The sequence below is a fragment of the Dreissena polymorpha genome, chromosome 5, assembly GCF_020536995.1.
Source record: "Dreissena polymorpha isolate Duluth1 chromosome 5, UMN_Dpol_1.0, whole genome shotgun sequence".
NCBI classification, from domain to species: Eukaryota; Metazoa; Mollusca; class Bivalvia; order Myida; family Dreissenidae; genus Dreissena; species Dreissena polymorpha.
This window is the reverse complement of record NC_068359.1, coordinates 5,283,609-5,288,908: the sequence shown is the minus strand read 5'-3', so window position 1 is coordinate 5,288,908 and position 5,300 is coordinate 5,283,609.

The window sequence follows — 5,300 nt, the reverse complement described above, 5'->3', positions numbered from 1 at the left end:
AGAACGGTGCAAAAATAACAACTTGTGCAATATGCGCACGTCTTGTGACGTCATTGTGCGCATTGTTATATACTTAAGAAATAATCGACGGGTAACCGTTTGTAATTGCGGTAATAACCAACGGTGTGGAGTTCCGATGCGTAGGAATTAAACCACGAGGGCGTAGCAAGAATCGGAACGACATACCGTTGGTTATTACCGCAATAACCAAGGGTTACCCGTCGATTATTTCGATTCTAACACGATTTCATTAATAAGTTATCGGCGATTTAAATAAGAACTATATTAACCGAACCTCCTCCACTTTTCCGCGAAAACGTGACGTCACCACAACAATACAAATCAAATGACGTCGTCTTCATTCATAAACAGTGCGCGGGCAATCAAAGTGACGTCGCTTAAAACAACCGTTGGTATATCGGGGTAATAACCAACGGTAGTTTTCCTTCTTAGTATATAGAAAACAAGTCACGTGCCGTGGTAGAATAAATAATATACCCGCGAAAATAAATGCAACATTTTGCACATAGAGACCCCCATAACCATACCTTTTTCTGAAAGGTCGTTCTAAGCAGAATCGATTTTAGCCATAAAAAGGGAATGTCATGTTTGAACCAAGAAAGAACTTGACACAAATCAAAATCGACTGTTTTTGCACCTTATGTCCTTAATTTTTTAGGCCATTTTCTAGTGGAATGTAACATTTTTCAGTGCAAATTTGTACTTTAGTCTCTAACTTTATCATATTTCAGGGATTTAGTAGTGAACACCTATTCTTTCCCTTTCAATATCTCCAAGAGATAAAGCCAGAACACCAGTCTTAATTGTAAAACATGGCTTCGAGTAAAATATTATGTTTTTAGAGAGTACAGCCCTACATGACTCGATTGTTTATGTAGCGAATTAAGGTCATTTCCGACAGCCTTGCTGTTGGGCTAGCTGTCTAGTAAGGAATCCGGATAGTGCCATCTATAATCTTGCCCTTCTTTCATCAAGGGCGACACTAGACACACGAAGCGATACACGCTATTTTTCGTGACAGTCGCGGCGACGCACGATATATTTAACACGATATATCGCCATTGTAAAGGTAGCCCAAAAGGCGATATATCGTGTTAAATATATCGTGCGTCGCCGCGACTGTCGCGCACAGGGCCGGATTAAGCTGTTTTGGGGCCCAAGGCTGCACATGTAACGGGGCCCCCTTCCCTCTGGTCCCCTTCTGTATATTGAAAATCATACTACAAAGATGAGAAAATTTGCATTTGTACACAGTTGACAGTTACATTATATATTTATAAAGCAATTTGCCAAAACGAGTTACACAATGTATAAATATTTTATTAACTGAATTCAACATACATCGTAACATGTAACAGTTCCAGCCTATAAGCTTCTTCTACGACACTGGCCATAGTCATCGATCACCTGTTTGACGTCTAGTTCTCGGAGGACATTCAATAGACAGTAGCCCAAATGCTGTCAACCTTTCCTGGCTCATGGTGTTCCAAAAATATTTTTTTTTACACGTGATAATGTTGAAAATGTCCTACTACCTTGACAGTTATTAACTGGAATTGTTAAGTATATTCGTACAGTGATGGCAATCTTTGGAAAAGTTGTCTGTAATAGGCCTCCACCTAACAGCAGCAGTTAACTCTTGTGGGTGATGGTTCTGTCTTGGTCTGCTTCGGATGGCTTTGAACTGAACGAACTGGTCAACAGGAGACGGCTCAATGTCATCTGGATAAAATTCCATCAGATGCGTTGCACATTTCCATAATCATCCAAGTTAAGAGACTCAAACTCTGTCATGAAACCAAACAATTTGTGAAGATCAGAATATGCGCTCAATCGCTTGCGAAGTTCAACAGTGAGACAATCAACTATGCTGTAGAATGTGTGAATTAGAAAATGGTCGCGTGCACTTAGCTCCGTATTCGCAGATGGTGTCGTACTCTCGTCACAAAATAGTTTCCACCATTTCTTACGCTTATTCGCATCTTTATATTTGTTGATTGCAACAAACGCTTTGGCCTTCTTTTCAATGTCTTCAAACGTGTCCAGATGGTGGCATGACCATACGGGCAAGTCGTATAATAAACAAAGAAACTAATAGTTCTGAATGAATATACAACACGGAAAGAAAATTGAAAGCATAGTAAATCAAAGCGAACTAAACGGCTACGATTCGATTTACATCGGAAAACTGGTAAAATCACAAAGAATTTTTTTACTGCAATCCCAATAGAGTGGTTGAATGGCGTAATAAAGAAAGATCATACATTGGGAAACTGGCCTGTAGTAGGGGGCCCCTTAAAAATCGGGGGCCCAAGGCTGCAGCCTTGTTAGCCTAGTGGTTAATCCGGCCCTGGTCGCGCAAACTATCGTGTATCGCTTCGTGTGTCTAGTGTCGCCCTTAGAACGCGAGACACGACACACGAAGCGATACACAATATTTTTCGCGACAGTCGCGGCGACGCACGATATTTTGCAAGACAGTCGCGGCGACGCACGATATTTTTCTCGACAGTCGCGGCGACGCACGATAGTTTGCGCGACAGTCGCAGCTGCCCTTGCTCATATAATTTGCCCAAAACCTTCCTAAACAATTATATAAAAACAAATCGAATATCTTGCATATTCATATATTCATATGACCAATTGGAAACAATTTTTTGAACAAATGGTTTTATATATCAAAATGTTTGGTACGTAGCGTATGCAGGTTTTGAAAACATACGACATTAAATTAAATGTAGTCAGGTAACAAAGAAAATCAAGATGCCGTCAGAGATGGTGGCCAAAATAAATTAGAATTGTGTTTATTTTTTATCTTTAATTTATTTGGTATTAACAACTTAACATTGTATTACTTGTTTTGAATATAGGTGTCATTCATTGGTTCCTCAACATGTCATATGACTTTGACTTCAAGTTCATTATCAAGATTATTTCGTGTTCATTGTCAACAAAAAACACACAATCGAAAAAAAGATAGTTAAAGTTTTCGTAGACATATTCTATATAAACAAATATTGCACAGCGAACTCCAGAAAAAAACACGATATGTTAACAAAATGAGAAGCGATAATACATAAAGCCTCTTGTTGTGTATATTCGGCCACTTAAGATGTAAATTAAAGTTTAGCACTAACATTAAACATTGTCAACACATTTGAGACTATAAATTGACTTCGGTATGTCTTCACAACAACATAAAGTCAAAATAATGCAAATATCATGTAGATCTATTTCCTTCGTAACAGGCCATTGGGAACCCTAGCAACCCTGATTTGTTCAACAGGGTTGCTTTTTTATCTGTTCAGACATCATTTGTATAGGAAAACACAAAAACATGTTATATTTCTTATTAAAATAATTAAATAAATATTTTAATAGAGTAATACACACCAGCATACTGTTGAATTGAATATTTTCGATAAAATTGACATGTACACAATACAAATTGTGATATTTTTGCCAAAATGTTATTTTGTTCCGAGCAAAATCTTAAATGCACATGTTTTGAACAACTAAACGACTGCAATGCGATAAAAGTTTCTAAAGATACATCAATAACTCTAATTTTATCTGCAATTTGTCAAAACCTAAAAAAGAGGTGACTGAATCGTTATTGTTGAAATTTGTATGAAAGACAGATATTCCTTTGGAACCATTTATAGATGTATGTAATTTAATACATTTAGTCTGTTAATTCAATATAAATTTAATATTTTAATTACTAAATCCAGCGCCTATTGCATCAAAATAACTGTACATCAATTTCATTGAAAGGGAATTACAATATGTCTACAAATATAAGGACAATGTTTCCATGGTGATATAAGTCCTGATTGAAAGAAATAATTGACTTAGTAGCTTAATTGGTCACTTAGTGAGTTATTTTGGAAAATAATCGGAAAATATTTTTTAAATTCAAGCTTTATTTTTTCCATTACACCGCGGATATAATTGACAAAGGCTGTTTAAAAGGCTCATTCAATTCACTTTAATTTGATAATTATTGTCATGTTTGTAATATTAATGTAATATTTATTTTATATGTCCAATGACTCGAATTGAATCATTGCACATCAACACAGAGCATAATGTGTTAGCCAGGACATATGTTTGACAGTACCGGGAGTCATTTTAATAAACAAACACACCTGAAATGAAATTGTTTTACTATAAGTTATGGTTACACGAGAGCTAAATAGCTCAAGTGAAAACAAACATCATTAGACACTAGAGAGGTTCCGTTCTCTTTTCATTTTAGTGGAATCCGGTTAATATATATGTCGGATATTTAAAACCGTTGCAAACTTTCATTTAAACAATGAATGTGTAATAAAAATGAAATAATTAAATATCTTATACATTTTTGTTATGATGTTTATTGAATATGGATGTTCATATGCTTTTTTTGTAATGTTTATTCATGATATTTCATATTCCCATCATTGATAAATGTTTATTAATCACGACAATCCTCACAACAAATCACACGAAAATGCGTCTACATCTACATGTTAAGGTAAAATGAGCTCAGTAGAAATGATACATGCAGCAGATCAAAGACAGAGAAATGCTAAAGAACTTCCCAGCTCCATTATCTCCGTCCTCCAAATATGCAAGCCTCTCCAGTAATGTTAGCCACTGCTGACGCAGCACCGATATAGAAAACTGTTAGCCTACATCTAGGTATTCTAGGCCCTACTCATTAAGTTAAATTGAAAGTTAAGGAAGCCATTGCTGGATGCCTCTTAAATTTGCACCGACCACAGGTATTGGGAGCGTGGCTATCAATTTGTCATAAAACAACATTTTTTATCATTTTGAAATATTTTTTTCTGATATGATATATTTTATTTTTATTAAAGGGGCCTTTTCACAGATTTTGGCATTTTTTTAACTTATTCATTAAATGCTTTATATTGATAAATGTAAACATTGGATCGTAAAAGCTCCAGTAAAAAGTCAAGAAAAAAATTAAAAAAAAGGAAAAGAACATTGCCCGGAGTAGGTTTCGAACCAGTGACCCCTGGAGTCCTGCCAGAGTCCTGAAGTAAAAACGCTTTAGCCTACTGAGCTATTCCGCCGAGTACACATTCTTGACGTATTTTATACATTATATAAGCAATCTTCGTAGTTTCACAAAATTTAACGACAAAAACAGAACTCTCCAAATTATTCAATCGTTTCGCGTTGCAACGCTTTATAATTTTTAGGTTTTAAAATCGTCAAAAGATGCATATAATGGCTATATTAGAGCATGGTTAATGTTCAGTATTACT